The sequence below is a fragment of the Catharus ustulatus genome, chromosome Z, assembly GCF_009819885.2.
Source record: "Catharus ustulatus isolate bCatUst1 chromosome Z, bCatUst1.pri.v2, whole genome shotgun sequence".
Classification (NCBI taxonomy): Eukaryota; Metazoa; Chordata; class Aves; order Passeriformes; family Turdidae; genus Catharus; species Catharus ustulatus.
The window spans coordinates 62,891,933-62,917,672 of record NC_046262.2 but is presented as its reverse complement, the minus strand read 5'-3'; the positions used below and the strand labels follow the sequence as shown (position 1 = coordinate 62,917,672).

Sequence of the window (25,740 nt, the reverse complement as noted above, 5' to 3'; positions counted from 1 at the left end):
AAAGCCAATAAAAATCTGGACTCGTGTAACAAGAACTGCTCTAAATGAATGAGATTATTACATAGTTTGCACTTGATCTCCTCTGATTCTTAAAATTCTTAATGCAATTTTTTAAAATGAAAGGAGTAGTTGCTACATGACATGACACCTCACAGAACTTTTTGGTTCTACTACAAAGACAATCATATAAAATTTATTTTTTTTTTCTTGTAATTACTAAATCGTATAAGAAATCTTTTTTGTCACAGCAGAAGCAAATAACATCTTTGCCCTTTAATCCAAATAGTTGTCCAGAAGTAAGCAAGCACCACCTTCAAGTACTGGATTTGTAGCTCTTGCTTCATACTTTTTCTTAGCTAAAATACGTATGCCATAAAATTCAGAATTTGGTATGTCTTCTTACAATAAATTAAATACTTCTACCTCTGCATGACCTAGCCTTGATGTGCTAACAGCCTTAGGCAGCTTCTCTGCTTGTAGCTCTCTCAAATATGTAAAGAAACATAACTGGTTTCTTTCAGTGAATCTGTATGTCTGAAAATGCCTTCAATAGTCTCTCATTTTGCCCTTGGATAAGTTCATTTTAGGACTGTCTTGCTGCATAACAACATCTGTACTAGAAAGCTCAAACTAACCTAAATGGGTCATGAGATGCAGATGTTGGATAGTTGATTGGGATACCAACAGAGCTACATCAATCATCAGACAAAACCTGAGGCTAATTTGTAGGCTCAACAAGTTGTCTGTGCTGACTTAGCTTAGCTAAGATTAATATACTGCTTCATATCCCCAAGACAGATAATCTCACCTTTCTGCTCATTTTTCATCTATCTTCTTGGTCTTCTTGGTCTTCTGGGGCTTTGTGGTTTTTTATTTTATTTTTATTTTTATTTTTATTATTTTTAATTTTTTTTTTTTTTATTATTAGTAGAGCTCTTTTCCCGCTTTCAATTCAACGGAGGCTGACTCTCACCTCTGTCTGGGGGCTTCATAGTATCTTACACAGCTCTTGAGACCTCCTGCTGGGGAAGCAATCACCACAGCAAATCAGAAGGAGATTCAGACTCTACTGCTCTTCAGAATACAGCTGAAATGTACTGATCATTCCATCCTCTCAACTCTCACTGTGCTTAGATTGAGAGAGTCCCTTTATATTCCCATTTTCAAATCCTGTATAGGACCAGTGCTGAAATCACCAAAACTCAGCTACTTTGGGCTAGCTAGCCTTTTGTATGTAGTTATATGAAGGGAAAGAGGAATGTTTCAATGACTTCTTACTGAATCATATTAGTTAGTTGGAAAGACTTGTATGATGCAGACTGGATTTAGGGTGCAGGGAGCACAAAGTGCTTGGGTGGGGAGATACGAAACAGAACAGAAAGAGGGAGCTGCCCTGGATTGTAATTGTCAGAAGCACTAAAGCCTGGGTCTGCTGAGCTCAGAGGTGAGATGTAAGCCTGAATCTTTCTTAATTCAGCAAAGTGCCTGGATTTTGTGTCTTTCCTCTCACTGAATGAATATGAATTTACTGCTAGAGAATGCAACCATGTCCAAATCTACTGTTCTATGACCAAGGCAGTAAGGGTAAGCAGGGACCTCAAATTCCTATGTTAACTGTGATGTCCATAACTATCCCATGGAGCACTGGTTGCTGAATCCTTTGTCCTTATCCTTTGAGACAGCAATGTATCTTTATGAAGGTGAAATTAATAAAGTAATTTATTCAGTAAGAATACTTAACAATACCTTTAGGCTAGTCAAACCATGCTATAATGACTTACAGTCAACTCCAAAAAATTCCTGCTGATTTCAATGAGAGAATTATTGGTAGAGTAGGATTTGTTTTAAAGTACTAACTGGATAGCTGAAATCAGCTAAGCAACTTACATAACAGACACTCTAGTCAATAACCTACAGGGTTGTTTGTCCCATCCTATGACAGATATTTGAATTTATCTTTCTCTTCAAAAACCTGATTTCTCTACTAATTTAAAAGGACTCTGGCTGACCAGATCAAACTAATTCATAACTCCTGAAAATTTTCAGCATGGTGCCTTTCATTCCAGAACTAAAGAAAGCAGCAAGTCCTAAAGTGCTTTTTACAGAATACTGAACTCATTGCATCCTGGACCAGCTCTAATACAGTGGGTGCAGAGATTGTTCTCCTCAGAGGTCTCACCTCAGTGTGATGACAGACCTGTGTCAACAGAAGTGTATGGTGATGAATAGAATAGTTGTTCATATCTTCATACCCCAGCCACAAACAACAGAATACATTTTGTTGCATTTTCTTTTCCCTTCTTATTACTCAACCAGTCCACCCCCATTACACAAAAGCAAAAATTCCTTGCATAATACTGAATTTTAAGAAAGTGCTGAAAAAGAAGGAGGATGGACCAATTCCCTCAAAATAAGCATCGACTCTTGCTTCTGCTGACAGAGCTGATGGAAAAAATTGCTATGATGATCAGTCTCAGACACTTGTTCCCCAGCCCAAAGCTGTTGTGAGGCATCATCAACTGGGCCTGGCAAGCCCTTCTCCAGCAGATGGCATTCATAGCTTGTTTCTCCTTGATAATGCACCAAAACCACACTGATGGCTGTGCCTAGTCACAGCTCTCTCATTTCTGATCAGTGTGCATGACTGCCTGTTTCAGCTCTGCACCAAAATTTTAACCCAAGCATCAGTATCCTGTAAAATAATAAAAGAAAAAAAGGACTATAAGTAACACCTGTTTTGTAAAATTTAGCTGTGCGGTTTTTTTTTTCCCACTCAAAATAAAAGCCTTGGGCTGCTATCACTTTTACTTTCTTTGTATTATGATGCTTGCCAAGAGTTCAGGAAAATAAAAACAGATAATGCAACTGGTGTGTATGCATGCATGTCTGCTACTATAAAATAAATCTATTTTGCCCCTTTTTTTCATCTTTCCATTAGCTAGAGATTCCCTGATGAATCTTAACTTATATAGCATAGTAAGTCTTAGGAAAATTCATTGCCTTCAGAAAGATGACCCCACCTTTTACCCCATTAATTACAATTTAATTATAATGAAAAAGGTAGTCAGAGATGATGGTACATTTGCTCATTTTACCCTGCTAGACAATGACAAAGTGCTTTCTGAGCTTCTATCAAGGTCTACTGTGTTGTATTTCTTTCAACAGGCTCCATGTTGACAGGATGGCACACACAAATCAAGGTCTTGCAATAGGCAAAGTGAATATTACTGCTTTTGTGGAGCTGTACTTTCCTATTTCAAAGAATTTGGAACTTGAAAACAAAGGACCAATCAGGGACAAAAACTTGCAGCCTATATGCAGCTGTGTTTTAAATTAACATTCCAAAATATTTTGTGCTATTTGTTCCTATTACCTTGTAATGAATATTAATTCAGCTTTCCAATTTTATGAGGAAAGGAAACACTTACCATAAACATAATTCATGCACACACATAAGCAAAAGCTCACACTCTTGTCAGACTCAAATTGAAAACACCAGAAAAGATAATTTAACCAAAATACCTACTGCACCAAGTGAATTTAGTGAGGGAAAAGTTATCCTCATCTTCAATCCACCTAGAATTTTGCTGCACCTTTATGAGTGTGCACTAAGTATAATGTCAATTACAAATGTTCTTTTATATGGCCTCTCAAAATGTTGCAGTATTTTTTTGAATACTGGGAAAAAGATGCTCCCAGGTATGCTTCCATGAAGGAAAAATGCAGCTAGATAAAGTGCAGTGCAATGGCAGAGCGTGAGACTTTGGCGCAGTTATCAGCTGATTAGGAAACTCCTATCACAATATAGAGACTTGCCGTTGTCCTGCATTGCTGCAAATCTATTCCTCTTTGGTACTGGTTGGGAGCCTCTGGCAGCTTCTGGCCATTTTTGTGGACTCTGTGGACTGAGTCCTTATCTAAGTTTGTGATACAGATGTCAGGCTTGATGGGAACTGCAAATCACCCCACAAGGATCAGCAGTTTCTTGTCAGGTGCTTCAAAGAAAGGAGAAGACTGGGGATGTTAGAAGCCAGGCTGATAGTCTTATGCTTGAAGGAGCTGTATCAGATCCTTTGTGTATTTTAACTTCTTCAGCTGCCTGACGACCAATGATTTTATACTTCTTTGCTTCATTTCCTGACTTTACAGCTTGCCCATATTAGTGCTTCTTTGCTTGGAAAAGATTCACTAACTTTTTTTCTGTTTGAAGCCACTGCAATACTCATTCTGAGTACCTTATAATGTATAGATGAGAGTTCCAGAGAGAAATTATACACGTGTGTCTTGGGTTACAATACAGAGTGTGATAAAAGGTATCTGTTCCATCACCATCTGTTGAGGGTGGGGGCAGTGATCCTTATCTCTGCAGGAGATGTTCTCCTAATGGGCCATCCATTGAAACCAGGCAGGACATTGTTCTTTATCTTTTTACAACCCATCCTTCCTTCAGGGAGTAATTTTCTGCTAATGGCCCATTGAGTCCCACTGTGTGACTGATAAAATTACTGCATCCCATTGGAAGTTACTCCAGCCAGGGGGAAGAGCCCAACATTTCTTACCAAGATAAAAACAGAGGTGTGGGGGACACCAAGGTAGCCCCCACTTCTCCACTGGACTCCAGAGGGAAGCTGGATTTCTCCACATCACCACTGGACCTCCAGAAGGAAAACTGCATCTTCTACAGGAGCACTGCTTCAACTGAATCACATCTGTCACTGCAGGAGGATGCAGCCACCATTTAATAGAACTACTTCCAACACTCTGCCTGATGGGGTGTCAGGTTGTACTCTGACTTTGTCAGGGTTTGGAGTTTGTTTCTTTGTAGTACTGTATTTCTATTTGAATTTCCCTAGTAGAGAACTGTTATTCCTAATTCCCATATCTTTGCCTGAGAGCCGTTTGATTTCAAAATTATAATAATTTTGGGGGAAGGGTTTTACATTTTCCATTTCAAAGAGAGGTTCCTGCCTTTCTTAGCAGACACCTGTCCTCCAAACTAGGACAATGTGGTTATTATACTTAGAAAAGGCAGAGAAGATCTTTCTGCAGTATTAGTTTGGCAAACTCAAAACAAGTACCTATGTTCAGCAAAAGATGGGATTGGGTTATTTTACATAATTTTTATTTTCAACTCCCCCTTAATAATGAATATGATTAAAGGGCAAAGCAGTATGTGTGAGACTGGAGGGAAATTTTCAGTGGTCATCAGAGGTCATCAATAGATTTCAGCTAAATAATTAATCAATCTTTTTGTATCTTTCTCTATTTTACAAAAATGCAGAAGTGCACTATGAGATGTATCTGAATATAGTGAAATTGTACACACCATAGTTTTCTCTGTGTTAAGATATGTACTTGTCTTTAAGGTCTACTGCAATACTAGGGTAGCCTCTGATAGATATTGTAAGAATCAAAGTCAGTTAACTGCTGAATATTCAGAGTTTTGCCATGACACTTGATATATATAATGGCCAACCTTTGCCTATTTTATATGATTTATTTTTCTTTTCCTTTGGTGATAAAGCAGGTAACTGCACACTAAAAAGCCTGGCTAGCTAAGAATGACTGTCATGACAAACTGGATGCAAACTAGACTAGCAAAATCAAATGACTTAGGAAACCTGGAAGCAGAGTCCAGAAGTTTAACAAGTTTAAATTTTAAAATTTTCTGCAATTGTTTTCTATTTCTAGTGATTATAAAATGTATTTAATCCATATGATAATGAAAATGTTTAACTTCAGGAATGTTGTGGTTTTGTGATATTTGATATTCCAAAACAGAGATTTGGGGAAGGCTGTAAAATGCTGTTTTGAGGTCATTACCCTTGAGGATGTGAAGGGGTGCTCCACAGTTCTGCTGTGCCCTTGAGATGAATAACTGGCCTAACTGTGATCTCTCTATACTTTCTTAGCTTTGCATCTACCTTTTCTGCTTTTCCTTGCAGTTTTGCCTTACAGAATCATTATAAGACAGAGCCACCTTTGCAGTTGCTGCAGTAATTGCAAAGTTCTTGTTGGAATATTCTGATGATTCAAAGCTGTTACCATTTGGAAGGATTTCTTTTCTCTTCTCTGAACAGCTTTTTCAGTATGAGCAAGGTGTAGAAAATGCTTTTTGATATGTCTGCGGCTGGTGCATTTCTGTCTATTGCTTTTCTGTTTTCAGCAGTTAATTTGCAGTCTGTGCTTCTGATTTTTTCCTGGATTCGTGTTATCGTTAAGTTAACTACAGTCTGTTCCTTATTTTTGCAGAGTCTGATGCTGAGTGGTGTTTGTTGAAGGCTTCTCAAGAATTCTGTGCCTTATCTGCTTTATTGACAGGGTGAGGTTTGAGGCTTTTTGGTTGTACGCATTTGTAAGAGTTTTTCCCTCACTGCTTTTGACTGGTCCATTTCTTCCTTTGAAATTTCCACACAGAGCTTCGCTTTTCCCAAATACGGTACTTTCTTATCACTGCAGTGCTTGCTTCAATTTCTGTTTCCAATGTAGATCCATTTATCTCGTCTTCCAGTCACTCCTTGAATTCAGTGCTTGCTCATATGTGGCTTCTGTTTTGTCTGATACTACCTACCTGGCCTCAGTATGGGGATTTGTCCTGTCACAGCTTTTGCTTCCCAAGGTCTCCTGGCTTGTCTGATTCTTGTTCTGAGTCTGTTGGTGTCCAGCTGTGCCTGCAGCGGGTTGAGTCACTGGTTCTGAATAATCTGTGTTTTTCTTCAGTTCCACAAATGTTTACATTTCCCTGCTATGATGGTATCTTGGTACCTATCCTGTTCTTCTACTAAGAGGAAAAAAATCCATGTGTAATCTGCTTGCTGCAAATTTTGTGTTGCTACTTGTGCTTTTTCTTAATTATGAATTCTCAAAAAAGTAGTTTTACTTTACTTTTAGCTGATCATGGTTTTTATGGTATTTTGAGTTTGACAGATTACCAGATTGGAAAGATAGTTCAACTGTGGTTGATACAACCATATATTTTGTTATCTGTTAAATTCTGAGATAATTTGTTTTTCTTTAATGAGAGAAGTATAATTTCAGCTCTACCTTTGTGTATAAAACACAGATTAATGGTTATTAAGTTCCTCAGTGATTCCTAGCCACTGTCAGCCACATGTTATGCCTTTAGATAACATACTGGGTGTTAGCACAAGATTTGTGTCAAGAAGCTTGAGGGGTCTGCCATTGCAATACCAGAGGTGACTTAAAACTTCTCTTTGTCCCCACTGTGGACTCAAAACTGGATAGAATGGGTAAGATTTAAGTCTCGTTTGAAATCTCGCGTTTACCTTGTGGATTCAGAGATTTTCGTTAGATGAGTGATTTTTTTCCACAGGGTGTGATAATGAGAGTTCCTATGGTGTATGCTGCTCTTCTGTGTGGGACACAGCTAATACAGATTTTCCACTCTCACATTGATCCAACTCATATTTCAGGTCCCTTGTCATCCATCTCCCCGACAATTACTATTTTTTTTTTTTAATTTTGGAAACCTCCCTTCACAAGCAGCAATTATCAGGGTATAAATGTATTTTCAAGAAGCACAAATGTTTTCCCTGTCCTGAAGTTTTGGAACTGGCCTGTGCAAAAGGTGGGTGAAAGGCTCTTGCTTCTTCTTGAAAAAAACAAGTGATACAGGGTGTGAGGCTGGTGAGGGATAGCGAGACTTGTACCCACTGCCTTGCTGTCTCCAACTCTGGCACCACAGTTTCAGGAATACGCCCTGAGCAAGCCAGGTTGCCTGGTCTTACGTTTGGGTTATGTATACTGGTGGGGGAGATTAAGAGATGAATTTCACATTTCACTATCTCTTTGCTCAACGTTGTAATGTAATACTCCACTAATAGTATTTACATGAATGTATTTGCCACTTACTTAATTTACTTCAGTACTCCTTCAGAGGACTAGGAAACTAGGCTCAGACTTAAAGCACACATGTAGGTTACAGGATTTTTTCTCCAGGGAAAGACAACGCTGGGTAGATTCCTGAAGTAAAGTTAATGTTTTATTGCAGAGCTCTAATAATCTGAAAAAATATTTGAAATGAAGAGTTTTGTGACGGTAAATGAAAATGTTTTTGATGGTAACACAAAAGAACTTATTGTAAACACAGTAATCTTGTAAAAAGTCTGCCTAGGCATCTAGAGACATTTAGAATAGAATGTTACATTTCTGTTCCTTTTTGTAATATCTTTTATAGCCTGATTCATAACTTACAGGAAGAAAAAATTAATGAAAGTTAAATATCCTTAGTTTTCCTGTCATGTAATCCTTACCCTTTTTCTAAACAAACAGTAAGAAACCAATTTTAGCCAGGGATGTACAAATACATTTCCCTCTATATCAATATAATTTTACTGTGATCTATGGCATTACGTTAATTTGAATTTTCATTAACTCTCCTATTTTTTGGGAAATGTTTGAAAACTGATTAAATAATAGGAATAATACAAGGGAGAGTAATTATATTCTCTAGGATAGATGAATTATCTAAGAATTATCCATTAGCCGTGGGACTTACTGTATTTGAGGTTTAGAAAGGAAAATGGAGACTTACAATTATTAGTTAAATTATTTATGTGGTTATAAATAAATAAATCAATGAAATATCTACTCATTCGAGCAGTGTTGAATAAAAGAACTTAAGAAGCAAAATGGATCTGTCATAGCCATTTGGATGCTAATAACTAGCTTCAGCCTGCACAGCTGTGCTGAATGGCTTCTTGTTTTACCATACATGAGATTTGGGAACTCATCAAATAATTGAAAAATACACTGAACTTCTGTAATTTTTAATTGCTAGTTAACTGCTATTTACGCAGCTTTTTCAATTGCTGGTGCATATGGGGACAAGGACCCCATACGTGCCATAAAATATGTCTGTAAACCACAGCTCTTCCTGCTAATCCAAATCCACTTAATTGAAATTTTCTCTTCTGCAAAAGTACAAGCGTCCTGTGAGTATCTATATGGCAGATGTGCTACTCCAAATGACTATTCCTAAATGTCATCTTAAAACTTAATTGACAAATCTAGATAGAAGGAGTTGAAAAAAAACAAGGGAGGGAGGCTGACATACAAGCATGAATTTTTTTGCTAAGAATCATGATATGGGTTGAAATCTTGTGAAGATGATGCTGTAATCTTCTCTCTGGATTATTAGTGGCCATGGCTAATAGATATATTTTTTAAATTTTGTTAAGCTTTTCTGTAAGTGGGCAGACATTAAATACGTACCAGTGTTGCTTTCCTCCTTTGGTTTAAATACTAGTTAGCCAAAAATGCTAAGAAGAAAAGAAAATCTGGGAAAAGAGTACCTGCTTAGAAATTCATGAGCCTACAGGCAGCCAAAAGTGAATTTAAGTGCTCAAATTCTTCTCATGACAATGCAAGGCAATATCAAAGTTTCTAATGTCACTTGTTTGCTGCTGATATCTCCATTTCCTTTCCCTTCCTTTTCTCTCATTTGTGTCTACACTTTTAGTTCAGTCATTTTGGAAATGCACTTTCCTGAGAGCTCACTGATGTTTTAATTACTCTGCAGAAAGTACTTTCAAGAAGAGAAGAGAAAAGAAAAGAAAAGAAAAGAAAAGAAAAGAAAAGAAAAGAAAAGAAAAGAAAAGAAAAGAAAAGAAAAGAAAAGAAAAGAAAAGAAAAGAAAAGAAAAGAAAAGAAAAGAAAAGAAAAGAAAAGAAAAAGAAAAAAGAAAAGAAAAGAGAAAAGAGAAAAGAGGAAGGAGGAGGAAGTGAAAGGTAGAAATGAAGAAGGGCAAGAAAAAGGAAAAGGGAGAAAGGGAGAGGGTGAGGAGAAAGGGAAGGGGTACAGGAAAAACAAGGAGAAGCAAGAGAATACAAGTGTGTTAATTTGAAATAAATTTTTGGAACTTTTCTGTTGCATTTCCTCTTCAGTTCCAAACTTCTCAATTTTTTTTTTTTTTTTTTTTTAACAACTTACATAACTTGTACTTACCTTGCATTGATTTCTGGGAATGCACAACAAGATTTATGCTGTGGAGGACAAATGCAGTTGAATCATTCATAAAAGAAGTCACAGTAGCCATTAACTGATGGAGTTTTCCTTTCTAATGCTACCAGCCTTAGTCCTCCAGAGGCTGTGATGCAGTTTTCCTTCCACAATGTGCGCGCCGTACCGTGTTCCCCTCAGTATTTGCCAGTAGTCAGACATTATGAAGAATACTGCCTTCTGCACAGTGAAGTGTAAATTTCTTGAGTATTAGACCATAGATGTGTCCTTTTAAAAGAATGTCACATAATGTATATATGAATAGCAATTAGAAAATAAACCAGCCAGGAATGATGATATTCTATATTAAATCACAATGCAGTTCTTCCCAGGGTTGTTCCTGTCACTAGAGATTTGGCTGCAAATTTACACGGCAGTACTGCTACATTTTCTGCTTTGTAAATCTTGCTAACTGGTAATGGGGATTGTCAACTCCTGAGCCCAACAAATTTATCTAAATAGATATACATCTGTTGTATTTGAAAGTACTTACTGAGTGGGCATTCTACTCCCATTGAGACAAAAAAGTCACCAGTGAGATACATGATTTTTTCCTTCAAAACTCAGTATTTGGGCCAGAAGAAAGACAAAATAAACAATTTTATGGGAATATTTTCATCACAGACCTCCTTGCAATGACAGCAGCAAGTCATCTGAGTGGGTCTGAATTAATGAAGTCTAAATAGGTGAGATTCCACTGTTCTGTATACATTAAAAAGCCTCCAAACACTGGAATTCAGCCTCTATCTGGAGGACATTAATGTGAAACACTGAAAAAAACCCGTCAGTGAGCAGGTGTAAATTAGGTAAGAGTCTCAAGCAAGATACAGCTGAGATTCCTGCTGCTGTTTGATCTGTTTCTCTCACTCTTGCACAGTATAAAAAAACCAAGCAAGTTTGTTGTCACACCAACGAGTCACACCAGTTAATGGTATTTATTGCCTTATTTTTAAATGTTTCTATAAAAACTTGAAACATATGTAAAACCACCAAGACTCTCTGAGAAACAAAAAGATTAAGTCATTAAGTTTTCATTCCTTGCCTAAATGGTTTATGCAGAAGTTAAGAGTATCTGATTGTTGCTCAGCAACTTAGAAAATACAGCAATTAATTAGATACTCTGCACATGCTTAGAGAACTAAATTTAGGCAGCCATTTATTAAAGACATTTGTTCATGCTCTTTCCATTGAGCTTTCTGCATTTATGGATGATAAACTACCAATGTCTGAGGGTCTTTATTATGGGTGTTTTTCAACCTTTGGTTCAAATAGAAAAACCTAGTTCAAAACAGTGGTTTTATCTGCTTAGTGAATCCTGACAGAACCTCTCAAGAAAAATACTTGTGTGTCTCTTTAGAAGGAATATTTATTTTTCTTTTTAATGGTGATAATATATGAATATCTCTGCTTAGAGTTTCAGCAGAACCTTGTAAATGCAGTGGTAGATGAAGTGAAACAAACTATGAGAAGGGCTAAAAGGTGGTTACTTCTGGTTTTGTGTTTCTTTTATCCCTGTATAATTCCATGTATCCTTATAGCTATATCAGAGTTGTTCTAGCTTGATAGTCTCTCTGTTAATGACTGGATCTAAATATTTTATGTGAAGTTTATGAAATTATAATGTGTAGGCACTCTAGGATTCACCACCCATTTTAAAAATATCCTGCTATTCTCTTCATTTAATGGTAGACCTCTGTAATGATATATGCCTCTTCTGAACTTTATTTGAAGTAATGCAAGCAAAGGCTAAATACTTTCTGAAAGTAATTCCCAATCCTACCATATGTTTTTTCTAGTTTGAAGATATCGAAGTCTATACTCATATATACAGGTGGGGGAAGTCTGCCTAGGGGAAGAAATTTAGTTATTTTTTAACTGAATGCTCAAACTTTCTACAAAAATTCATAGTGGCTGCAGGCCTGGCAGGTAAACTCAGAAAAATGTTTCTTAACAAGGAAAGAGACACTTACATGCAGTGTCAGTACTTCAGAATTGCTATAGTAGTCCATCAAACTTATGTAAAGCTCCTACAGGAGGAGGAAAAGGAAATATTTACCAATCAAAACCTAAATTAGAGTACAAAGTTAAAATCTAAATAAACCGCAATATCTTTTTTACTGTGACCATGGATATTGCTGCTTATCCCTAACAGAATTTCCAAACCCTATATTATATGTTATGCTACACAGAATTTTCTTTGTTCTTTATCTCTATTTGTATTGACATCCAAGTTTTGTTATCTGTTACTGCTTTTTCTACTTCCAATCCCCCACTCCCCACCCTTTAACAAAGGTATCCAGCTAGTAGTTTAGGGACAGGGTAATCCTTGGAGACATGAATTTAAAACACCTTTCCTAATAGTTCCACTTTTTTTTTAAACAGACTGCATATAAGACTTGTTTTTAAACTGTAATTTCTCACACACCAAAAAACCCCATGCTTAGTTTCAAGATACTGGGCCTTCCTGCCAGCAAAGGACAGTATTATTACTCCTGTTCTTAGAGCATTGACAAGTTCATGGAACTGTAGTAAGCTCCTGGTATCCTATTGACTAATGATTGTTTTGGTTTTGATTGGGATACCCTGGTGAGCAACTTTACTCCATTTTTGGAATAAGGATTGTGACACACTGCAAATTTTGGTGCTTCTGTTACATATTTTCACATTTTAAATATTTACAATGCAATGTAGGAAGAAAGTTTAAAGGTTTGTCGGTGAGAAAGGTTTAAAATCACATCATCAGGAGAAACAATTTCTATGAAGAATCGGGAAATCAGAGTTATTTCTACCCGGAGTCGATAAGACTTTGCCACTCACTCACAGGGTACAGAATCATGTCACTGGACAGCAGCAGCATAATATGTATTAAAAATAAAATCAGGGTACAACCAATGCCTATTCCAATGATACAGAGTTGGTAGTTTTATGACGCTCATGCTGTAATTCCCTCTGCATGAGGGTCTGTGAAGTGGCCTAGGGGCCATTCTTTAATAACCAAAAGGCACAGTCCCTTTTTCACCAGGTGGTATTTGTGCTCTGAAGTCATGGTTTGATCTTTCAGCAAATCCAGCTTTCAGATGCCAAAATCATATGAAGTGTACAATACAAAAGGATGATACAGTGCAAACTAGTACAGATTAATTTCCCCTCCTTGTCTTTGCTTCAACATCCTTAATGCCTCTGAAGCAGAACAAAGCCCAAGAACCTGAAGAAAAGTAACAAGAGCAACAAAATTCTAGTTTGTTGTATTCCCTCAGGCTTTTTGCAAGATACCTTTCATCTGTCCTTTCCAGAAGAAATCCATACTGCATCTTCTAGCATATTAGTCAAAAATACGATTTTGTGTTTGTACCTGACCTGGATTAAAGTTCCATTGCTGATTGCTGTTTTAATAACCATGAAGTCAGAGCCTTGAATTCCTCCTGCTATGTGTGCCCTCTCATTTCTCTGCATTTAAATTCAAACCATGAAATTTCCTTATTGCTGTGGAAATATTTCTGTGCTGGGCTTGCTGATAGGAAGCTGGCCTTAGGACGCCCACATAGTGTTACTCTACAGTAAAAATTTGGAATAGTCATGCCCACGTGCATATAAACCTGTAGAATAAACTGGTCATGTTTGGGAAAACCTGAAAAGCTTGAATTTTTCATAAGAAATGATAGATGAAAATCTCACTAATTGTATCTTACTGTTGAAAAATGGATTATTAAAATTCCCTTAATCTGGATAGAACCTCTTTTGTCAAGATATGGTTTGATCCCAAAATTCTAGGATGGTATTATGAATTTTCAATTATGAAGTCAACCAAATAAAGTGAACCATTGGGTTTCACATAGAGCTTTCTACCAAACAAGATGATTATATATACCTTTTGAAAGGTGGGTTTCAGGATAAAGGGAGTGTAGTCTGTCAATCTTTCATCATCAGATTCAAATTAGGCATGTCCTGTCCAGTCGAAATTTTTAGCCACTGGTCTTGATCTTGCTTCATTCTTTCTATTACCAACAGGCAATATTTCTATATACAGGAAGTGAGTGCAAAAATATTGACACAATGACCCTGCAAAGGTGCTTTGGCAGGCTATGAAAGGATCACGAGGAGGTGAGAAATGTTTACCCAGGCCCAAAGAGCAAGTTCCACTGCTGCAGTCTCATCTCACTCCAAGCAGTTCATGTTTCCTGAGGTTCTTGTCAACGTTGAACAACAGTGAACACTAAAGGCCCTGTAAGAGATTCAGCAGGACAGTGAAGACAAGCAACCCAAAGTGTTTGTGTTAAACCAAATTGTGAGTGGAAACACCAAATGTGCAGGTGTGGCCGAAGGTGTGAAGCCACAAGCAATTATGGCCAGAATTCACCTAGCCTGTCCTTTTAAAAAATATGTATGCATGAAAGAGGGCTGAAGCAGACCTAGTAGCTCACCTGTTGGAGCCTGCTGGTCCCTCTGTGAGCTTACTCACTGATCTGCATGCATGGCCAAAATATTATAATGGATAATACAGTAATTTCACGAATACAAGCCGCACCATTTTGACTAAGATTTTGCTCCCACACCGGAAATGCAGCTTATACTCAGGAGCGGCTAATATGTGAATAATTTTCTGACATTTACAACCTCAGAAGTGCCAGCCAGGGTGCCGAGCCGAGCACCTGCCAGTAAAAGCCGGCATTTCATGATTGTTACAAATTGTTACTCTGTTGTGCCGCGGGTGGAGCCTGGCTCCCTGCAGGCAGCACGGGGGGCGAGGAGAGAAGAGGGAGAGCTCTTTCCTTCCCTCCTCTGCCGCAGCCCGCAGCCCGGGGGAGAGATGGGGGTACCCTGTGCCGCCATCACCGCAGCTCGGGGAGGCGGCGGGGGCCCCGTGCCGCCATTGCCGCAGCTCGGGGAGGAGGCGGGGGGCTCCGTCCCCGCCCACCTCCCCTGCCATGGGAGCGGGGGGTTCTCCGTCCCTGCCTGCCACCACGGGGCAGCGCCAGGCCAGGGCGAGCGAGCCCAGAGGTGGCAGCCAGCCCCGAGCGGCCCCACCGAGCAGCAGTGCCAGGCTGGGCCACCTGGCCCCGTCGGCAGCCCTGAGCAGGCCGAGCCTGTACAGCCCGAGCCGAGTCAGTCAATCCCGCCCTGCCGCGGTTCTGTTACTATTTGGCAACTTTGTTGCACGTGGGTCCTTGCTGCGAACGACAGAGTGGCTTGTACTCGGGTGCGGCTTATTTATGGACAAAGAATGAAATGTTTGCCAACACCCAGAGATGCGGCTTATACTCAGTGCGGTTTGTATTCGTGAATTTACTGTAATTTACTACCATATCAGTGAGCTGAAAGGCTTCAGTAAGAGATCTGATGAGCACCAAAACTGGTGAAAAGGAACATTTAGGCTCAATTAAGAGCTGATAGAAAGAGAAATCTTCCTGGTAGTAGCAAGCATCAAAAAAGCTCTGCTCAAAACAAAGTGCAAGAACTGCATGAATTAAGAAAACCTGGAAGAAGCTCAAGACCACTTTAGGAGAATGTAATTTGTTCATTTAGCTTAGAAAACAATGAAAGCAAGAGATGGTAGAAGCCCTTAAACAAATAAATATAATATTTCAACTTGAGCTCACCACTAACACCACCAGTTAATCTTAAACTCTGTGGAAAACAATGGTCAGTAGTGCATCCTGGTATTCTGATGAAGATTTGAGAGAACAGAGAAGAATATAAAATACGTTTTCACCCATATCTTCTTCCTGACCCATCCTCACTCTAAAACTATTTTTTATTTATAACTAATGTAATTTACTGTCTTTCAATTTATGTTAAATGCATTTTATTTTGCCTTCATGCACCTCCACCTTCTTTGTAACTACCATTAGCTTTTGGAAACACTCATGAGATCTCTCCTTTCCTCATTCTTGCCCAGGCTAATTTGGGAAAATGGGAACCAGCCCATTTCCCACATGCTCTCCTTGTACATCCCAGAATGCAGGACTCCAACAGTCATGGTGGGTCTATCCCCTCCACATTACCAGAATCCAGCAGGAGAGGTTCCTGTGTATCACCCACATCAGTTTTCCCCCTATTAATGGATTAATTCAAAGAATTACCTGAAGACCTTGCATAATGCTTGATTTTTTTTTCTGATTTAAGTCGTAGAAAGTCAAGTATAACTGTGTCTAGTACAATAAAGAAAGGTTTTGTTCCTCCTAATAGCCACACCAAGGAAAGGGAAAACCTTATCCTACCAGGCTGTCACTGGTCATGAAAGAGCAAACACTTACAGAGAACACATGCACTAATTAAAAGCAATTGGCTTTCCTTGTGTGCTTGCACTATTGCAGGGCAAATACAGGCACATCTTAGAGAGTTCTCAGCTGCACACCAGGACTGAGTCACCAGTGAAGGGGACAGACTTCCACTGAGAATTTCACCATGTCCAGGGCCCATGGCACAACATTTTTGCCAAAAGATGTCATCTAAAATTTATTTTAAAAAACCTTAATTATTATACAAGGAAAGGCTCATTACCTTCTGACTTTTTCTTTGTTCTGTTCATTCTTTATTTATAGATCTATGTTTCCAAGGACTAACTTGCTTTGTATGAGAAAGTCTCTGTCTCTAAGTTTTGGAATTAAGATATGTACAGTCAAAATATCATTAAATTTCCCTATTTTAGTGTGTCCAAATTTTGTGTTTCTAAGGTTTGTGGTTAGGGTTTAAGTTCATTAAATTCTCATATTTCTGAAGATATATGCAAGTTAAGTTGATCTCAAATGCTATTCTTAACATCAAAAAATGTTTAGTCCTTCTTTTTAATGTATTTAAAAGTCTATCAATGTCTTGTTGAAAAAATTCCATTGAATACAAGACTTTCTGAATCTCACCGGAGTGAGTGCTGGCTGAATTCTGACATCAGCTCTGAACACAAAAGTTGTGCTATTCTTTAGTTTGTATAAAGAAAATTCAGACTTAAAAATCTCCTTTGTAAGCCTGAATGCAGATACCACGTGTTGCAGGTGCTGCCTTTGCATTTTGAATGTTTCAGTATCTATTGCCTTTGCATTCTGCTACTCCTTTGAGTATTGCACTTAATTGAAGGAGATTGTTGCATAGACACAAATAAATGTGAAAATGCTCAGTGCATGTACATTTCTGTCCTGAACAGATGGAACAATGCTATACTCACGTTATGCCATTGATATAAAGTGATTTAGCACAAAGACTTTTAGGCTTATGATATGCAAGGAATCTATTATTACACAATAACTATAGTAAAGTGGCACAACTGGGAAGTATTTTTTCTCCATATGGGAACTGCCACACTATGTAGATTTTACAATGAGCTTAATTAGATGTCTGTAAAGGAGTGTTTGATTTTCACATCAATTGAATATAATTTGCTGCAGAACAGGGAAAAAAAAAAACCCAAACAAAAAAACCCACACCCAAATCCCCTAAATCATTCAGCCTTGAAATTGTATGAGAAATCAGAACAGGTGATTTAGGAAATAGTCATGAGGTAAGTTTAAGAAATGAAGGGAAGGTGCCAAGGCATAAAGATGCTGACATATTTCTGGTTTTGAAGAAACTAGAGAGTTAAAGGGCAGTACTAAATGTCTCTTAACCCCTCTGTTCTTATGATATATCATGGCATTAGACTTGAGTGCAAACAGGGATGAAAATCCAGCCCCCCTTACTCAACTGGACAGCTTCTGCTAAGTCAAACTACTTAACAAGATAGAAGCTGTAGAGAAGAATCCCAGAGCTAGATTAATGATTCCAACAGAAAATGATTTCACCTACACTGCAAAGGTTCAATGATTCATAATAAGGATCCCTACTTCCCACCCTCCCATTGTAGGAAAAGGCTGGCACCAACCACTCCAAGGGAGATGAAAGCTGGATTCAGTCACACAATCAGAGCATGATGGTTCACAATTCAAAAAATATGCAGTTTTTCACTTCAGACTCCCTCAAAGTAACATGTACTGTTTGCAGCAAAACCAACCAAAAGCCACACCCACCAATTTCTGTCTTTGTTTTTTTGTCTCACTTCCTGAAATACAATTAATAAAATAATAAAGAGGTAAACTGACTACTGTGAAGAGATTTTGTAAAAAGTTATGCCAAAATAATACAATACACCAGATAAATATACATGCATCTATAACTCAGAGGGTAATATAAATATCTGAATGCTTCCCTTATATTGCTAGATATATATATATAAACAAACTTTTTTTGTGTTTGGGATGATTATGGAATCAAACAAAAAATAACTCCCAAATCCCCAATAAACATTTCTTTTTTCTTCCTGAGATTGCATGAGTTTTTAACTATCTTGCATAGTTGTTTAGAAAAAGAATATCCTGCCGTTTTCAGGTGTTTATTTCTTAGCAAATAACTCTGTAGAAATTAATTTATCAGTTTCTCCCAAGGGTCTGTTAAAAAAAACCCAAACAAACTAGGCATTTATTACTTTAAATGACAGTGCCCCTATTTAATTTTCTATTATAATGTGGAGTTTTATGTGTTGCTTCAGCTGTAAGAAAAAAACAGAGATGTCAGCTCTCAGTATATCATATCCCGAGTGTATCTTTCCATCTAATCTAGCAATACGTGTGCAGAATGGGAGTCTGGCTGTTTCTGAGTTAGATGAACATTGTCCAACAGCACTGTTGTGATTGCAGGTGCCTTTCTAGCAGCAGAGTCATATCAGAAACACTGAAGCAATTTGGCTGAAGGTCAATCTGTGAGGGGCAGACTGCAGGTATGGGCAGCTGCATATCTGAAGTGAGACATCACAAAAATTGCATTTGGACTTCTAAAACCAATGTTGTGTTTTCCTACCCATGTCCTTTCAATCTAGCTGTTGAAAGGATGAGATACCTGTAAAATGAGTTCAGCTGGGGGGAACATTCGAGCTGTGTTTTGCAAACAGAATAAATATTCTAAGAATTTTTTGCTCCAGGCATTTCTATGTGAGCAGCCCCTAGTAGGTCCCCTGTTTACCTGTATTTGCAAATGACAGAAGGAAATTATAAGCAGAAGTGCTGGAAAAAGAGCTCCAACTGTGAATGCAAGCTTCTTTGGCAAGAGATGTGATAATTCTATGTGAAATGTAACTCCACTAATGGCAGTAATGAAGCTGCCTTTTATTATATTTTTATTATATTATACATTGTTATTATGCATTTCTTTTATTATAAAGCTGCATCAGTTTCTTTTTCTTTCAGTGATTCTTGGAGTTCTGATCTGAACTTGCTGTAGCATTTAGATCCAGAACTCTCCTCAAAAATAGACCTGTGTTATGTCTTTTCCTGTGCCCTTCTCTGTGGCTGCGTGCAGACATATAAACCCTGTATATGGGCTCTCTGAGACCATGTCTCTGCTCACAGGATTGACAAATCTACTACTTCCCTGGAGAGATTGTTCCAATGGCTGACTGTTCTCACTGTGGGCTGGTTCCTGGTGCTGAACACAGACTGAACACCAACCACTTCTGAAGGAGCTCTCACTCCTCTTCAACAAAGATGTGCTTTTCTTCTCCAAATGACATAGAGGATAATAGAGTTAATATTATAGACTTTTTGTCAGATGTCTTGCAGGCTTAAAAACAATGGTATGTCATTTTTTGCTGTTTGTCTGCAAATGGAAATTTTATTGCTATGGTGAAATCATGAGACTGTTGATGTGTGCTACCGTGTGATAAACTGGCACAGTTTAGAATTGTTAGACTGTGCTTTGGTTACAAAGGCATTAGTACTTCAGGTGCTTGATGAAAATACTATTGTGCAAACTACACAAAATGAAAATACTGTAATATGCTGCCTTTAGATATTTGTCAAAATGTGGCTTTGTTCTGGAGATGCTTATAATGGACCAAGTGTTGCCTATATTTCTGCAGTTAACATAAAGTGTGAAGCCTAAATTGTGTCCTCTATCAGGTCAATAGAAATGTGGTCATATGGTTACTCCCATCTTCCTCATTTTGGAAATGATGGGTGTTCCACTGGAGCTCAGGCCAGTAACAACAACAGGCTTTGATAAAAGACAGCTCAAAACTTTACCTTGTTGACTTTCCTAGGCCGTCTAGACTTGAGTTGGAATAACTTCTTTAGTATCTTTATGATGCAGGAATTGTGCTGTTTATCTTCCTTTGTCTAGAGGTAAGTATATTCTGAAATCTAATCTTGTTTTCTTCTATCTAGCATTGTCAGTTCCCAGCTGGGTAGATTTTTGTTTAGCCTTTCTTTCTGAGTTAAAAGAGCAACATTTAAAGTTGTTTCACTGCTTTATCCTGAATTTTCACGGCCCAGTTTGGGAAAGCAGTCTCATAATGGTTTTCTAGTCAAGTTCAGCCAGATTTTAGGACTGATTTTGAAGCGTGGTCTGGAGGTGACTGTCTTCTGCTCATCCCACAGGGAGCTTAGGGCCATCTCTCTATGAGTTTATGGGAGGTATTTTCCCAAGAAAAGCTGGTTACTTATTACTAGCTGCTATTGCAACACTCATCGTAAAGCTAATAGCAAAGGAAACATACTTAGCTAAAACTTGGTATTTCAAGCTGTATAATGATTTCAAAGTAAATACATCTCTAACTGAATACTACTTTAAAAATGTCACTTCTGAAAGCAAAGTACAGTAATTTCATGACCATAAGGCGCATCGGACTATAAGGTGCACCCCCCAGGAGTTGGAAAAACTCACAACTTTTTAGATCATATAAGGTGCACCGGACTATAAGGCGCACTTTTTTTTTGCAGCGAGGCTCCGCCCCCAGCTCCCCCTGCACCGTTGCTGGCCGAGGCCCTGCCTCAGCCTGGCAGCCATGGGCCCCGGCCCCGCCTGTACCCAGCAGGGGCGGTGCCGTGGGCCCCCTGCCCCGCCTTCACATGGCAGCCATGGACCCCCTGGCCCGCCTCCACCTGGCTGCCGTGGCACTGCCGGCTCCCTCCACGGCTCACAGCTCACACTTCCGGTTTGGCAAATTTCTCAACTTTGTACATCATATAAGGCGCATGGGACTATAAGGCGCACTTCCGGGTTCGAGGGAAAATTTTAGTCAAAAGAGTGCGCCTTATAGTCGTGAAATTACTGTAGTTGTTTTGGTGCTTGGCTGCTGCCCTGGGGAACTTGGGTTCATGTGTATGGTTCAAGGGTGCAGGAAGATGTGCTTGGGCTCAGGAATGGGAGTTGCTGTTGGAACATTTGAATATCTCCTTTGTCAGGCTGAAAAGGAGAATCAATAGAGAGCAGAAAATACAACAGAGAATTAAGTAGAAAATCCATTGTAAAACATCCCATAGTCCCTGCTGTATTTAAGTGCAGTGGGGGAACTGGGCTATAGCTGAATTATCTTTGCAGAAGGTTGAGTGGTAACCTGAACACTGCCTGCAACAGTTGATTAAAATAGTTGAACAAATACAACCATTGAAGAAGTTTCAGGTTGATCAAAGTACAAAATAGGGAAAGGAAATAAAATAAAAATTGTGGCCAAATGACTGTAGGAGACTGTAAATCAGGCTTTGTCAGGCTTTGTGAGCCGGGTTTCAGACACACACCACCATGTGCACAGGAAACAATGTCCCTTACAGAGCACATGGTTCCAGCCCTGCTGTTTAGCCCCTTTGTTATCTGTCTCTGTTTTTGCAAGAGAGGTCAGAATGAAAATGGTAATGGTAGTTTATTCAAAATGGCTGGCACCTGAAAAACTCTGGAGAACCATTGGCAATGTGCAGCCTACAGACTGCTTGTCTTAAATTTCATTCTCTGAGCACCCATCATTGAGAGATTGTTTTTTTATAATTTAAACACCCTTGATGACTCGGTAATATCAGAGAAGTAAAAATTTCACAGTCAGTCATTACTTGAGTCAAAATTGTCAGTGAGTTCTACCTTGTCATTTTTAATCTTCTCCTCAAGATGATCTCTGAATTTTACCTCCTGAAAAAGGCTGATTTTGTTCTTGACATTTAATGGTAAAGTTATGAGGAAATAAATAAAGGACAGTTCCATCTCCTTTTTCAGAAAAAAATCCCGTCTTTATCAAATAATGTTTCCCTGAGTTGAGATAGAGAAAGATAGAAAGCACTTTATCTTCATATTTCTGAAATTCCTTTTTATTCAGACTTGAAGGATTTTCTCTGTATCTCTTATCAGATAAGGAGATTACCAAAATCCCATATAGAGAGTCTGAGCTGTCTGCAACACCAGCAGAGGTTCTGTAACATCTCTTTATCTGGAGGTGGTCACCTTTAAACTAAATAACATGAAAAATACCTGTTAACCATAACATCAGAAGGATTTTGGAGCCCTTCTTTGCTGGTATGCTACTCCCAGTGTGCTGAGGCCAGAATGTTTGACCATGATTTTTCAGTTTCTATTCCCCTGTTCTTTACTATGTATAGTCCATCCCTTTTCTATGCTCCAGGGTCATTTTCTTTTTTTTTTTTTTTTTTAATTTTGTTTTAGTGTGCAACTGTAATTTCATATATATCCCACTAAAGATTAACCACCTATCTATCTAATGGTTCTCCTTCATTCTTGCTGAATTTAGGTGAATGTTTTGTTAGAGGAATCCTTCAATCACTGGGAGCATCATGTGTAGAGACTGATGTCTCCAGGGCTAAATACAGATTCCACTGAAGTCATGTACAGTAATCAAAGCTCTTATAAAGACCCAGGAATTTTGGACACCAAAACCATGAGCACAGTCATGCTCTGCAGAGTTTCCAAAATGTAAGGTTTTTATTCTAAAACTTGATATCTGTTCAGCTGGAGTGCAGTTTGACTCTTCTCAAGTGGAATCTGACTTGACCTAAGTAGAAAAAGTCCTGTGGCTCTCTGTTTTCACTCTCGGGGCACATTCACTTATTTTGCAAATCACTTGGGAAAAAAGTGAAAATGAATCTGTGAGCTCCAGGACATAAAGCTGACCATGGTCTTTCAGGAACAAAGTTGTATCTTTGATTTTTCAGAATGAGCATTAATGGAAATGCTCTTCATTACTCCCAGACTATCATCAGCTGAATAAGAAGTAATTTATGGTGGCTAGGAGCTATCCTGATATGTCTAGAGGTGATGTAAAATTGTGCACTTTGGTACTGGGAGGTAAATGGGGGTAAGAAACTAGATTTTTGCCCTTAAACTGTTTAAACGAAGCTGGAGGGCTGTAAGAAATTGTCAGGGAAAGGCTTTCCAGTATTTTGCTGTGAATTGATCTAACAAAATGAGTATTTCTGGAAGAATGACATGAAGCAATATTTTTCTTCACATTCAACCATAGCGGCTTAAATTGGTCATTCTCACCTTTGCCACCTGGCCCCCTGGTCATGCTAAACTACCATATAATGTCTATCTCATCCATGGACTACTCCTAAATTCATCTAATATTGTGTTCAGAACAAAAAACTAAAAAAAAGCTCCCAATCTCCAAAGGAAATGCCATCAAAAGGCTATAGAGTGCACTGAAAATGTTCAGTGAAATACTAAAGACAAAGGAAGATAAATCTGGCACATTTCCATGCAAGATGAGTTTAGGATTTCCACCTACAATTTATTTAATTATCTGTGCCAGCTTCACAAAATGCTGCCATCAGAAAGTGAATAGATTGCAGGTGTGTTGAACTGAGTAGGTTTAAAATGTTGTGACTGCCTTAATGGCTACATATCCTGTAAAATGCATTCATTTTCAAGAGTGTGATTATGGTTTGCTTTTTATGTGCCATTATGTCTAATTTGTTTTATGCTCAAACAGAGAAAGTTATTTTCCTCTTTCCAATTTATATGACAAACACAGAAGAATAATCAACTGAAAAATATATTCATTTAATATGATCATACTCAGTTTCACTGTGCAAGTGCATACCATTCCTGAACTACACTAGCAACAAATAAATACTTTAAGCATATGCAGTTCCCCGTTATCTAAGGACCTTACTTTTGAAGGATATTATTCTTCTAAAAAAAAAATGGTTTTTAAGAAGCATAAAATAAAGTCACAGGGACTGAATAACTCTCAGGATTTGATCTGTTTCACTGTTTAGACTTAGGATTTTTGTAAAGAACACAAAAAACCCCGGTCTGAACATTTCTGTAATAACTATAAGCTCAATAATGTTTCTTATAATTCCGGAAGATAGTTTTTTCAAGTCACTACATAAAAATCATAAAATGTCAAGAATTATTAATAAAATTATTATTACAGATCAAATATTTTTCATTTTCAAAAAATTATGAGACAAATAGTTAAATAAAAAAAAGGTTTCTATTGTTGTTTTCTGGTTCAAAAAGCCATCACAATTTTAAAGTAGAGTCAATGAATCCATGCATAATTTTAGTAATTATGGTGTGAAGCCCAGGCTTTTTTTTTTTTTTCTTTTTTTTTTTTTTTTTGAGTTGCTGAATGTGATATTTTTAAATCTTTTTATTGTGATAGTAGTATAGCAACAATACAGTGATCAGTCCAAGGTAATGACAGAATTACTGATGACCTTTGTGAATGTAATTTCTTTTGAAGAGGCAACATTTGAGAAGCTGCTTTATGCTGCTTTTAGTAACCTCCAAAATCAATTATTTAGTATTTAAAATTGTTACAGTCTGATCTCAGTGAATGCAGAAAGACCTCACAGCTTTACTAGAAAAGATTTCTACAGTTTGCCACTTTTTCAAATGTGTGCCCCAGGACTGTGAAAGCAAGAAATAAGAAGTCAGGGAAAGAAACAAATTAATATCCACAATTAGAAATGCTTTGAGTACAGTGGAAAGAATAGATATCGAAAGAGAATGAAGAGGAGAATTGATCTCTGAACTGGTAACTTTAAAACAAAGTGAATTTGCATTTCTGCTAATAACAACAGTGTTTGATGTTCCATTTGGTGCCAGTTCTGTTTAAGAGTTTTATTATCAATGATCTGAATGAAAGGCTTAAGTGCACCCTCATTTGGTTTGCAGAGGAGGAATTCTGGTCAGAAAATTGTTTTGCTGGAGGGCAGGAAGGCTCTGCAGAGGGATCTGGACAGGCTGGATTGATGGGACAAGGCCAAAGGTGTGAGGTTCACCAAGAATAAGGCTGGTTGGTCACAACAACCCTGTGCGGTGCTACAGGCTGGGGCAGAGTGCCTGGAAAGCTGCCCATCAGAAAAGGGAGGTGCTGGTCAACAGCACCTAAACTTGCATCAGGACAGTGCCCATGTGGCCAAGAAGGCCACTGGCATCCTGGCCTGTCCCAGCAATAGTGTGGCCAGCAGGACCAGGGCAGGGATTGTCCCCACGTACTTGGCACTGGTGGGGCAGAACCTCGAGTTTTGTGTCCAGTTCTGGGCCCTTCACTTCAAAAAGGACATGAAGGTGCTGGAGCCTATCCAGAGAAGGACAAAGGAGCAGGTGAAGGGCCCAGAGAATAAGTCACAGAGTAGCTGAAGCAGCTGGGGTTGTTTAGCCTGGAGAAAAGGAGGCTCAGGGGTGACCGTATCACTCTCCACAAGTGCCTGAAAGGTGGCTGTAGTCAGGTGAGGGTTGGTGTCTTCTTCAGGGAACCTGTGACAGGGGTAGAGGATGCTGCAGTAGGGGAGTTTTAATCTGGATGTTACAAAATTTTCTTCACTGAAAACATGGTCAGGCATTGGAACATGATACCTTGGGGATTGTTGGAATTGCCATCCCTGGAAGCATTCAAAATAAATTGAGCTTAGTGGACTTAGCGGACTTGGCAGTGTGGGACCTGATGATCTTAGAGGTCTTTTC

At 38.5% G+C, this 25,740-nt stretch overlaps 1 long non-coding RNA gene across 1 annotated transcript in view; it reads right to left on the bottom strand.

Annotated features, from left to right (window-relative positions):
- Positions 1 to 985: 985 nt before the first annotated feature.
- Positions 986 to 25,740, bottom strand: part of LOC117010530 — a 37,989-nt gene continuing 13,234 nt past the window's right edge. Inside the window, exons 3-7 of the long non-coding RNA XR_004420702.1 lie at positions 14,137 to 14,242; positions 11,991 to 12,047; positions 9,967 to 10,248; positions 7,873 to 8,023; positions 986 to 2,692 (exon numbers count right to left, since the gene is read on the bottom strand). This is a non-coding gene — a long non-coding RNA (uncharacterized LOC117010530). The remainder of the gene's footprint in view (positions 2,693 to 7,872; positions 8,024 to 9,966; positions 10,249 to 11,990; positions 12,048 to 14,136; positions 14,243 to 25,740) is intronic.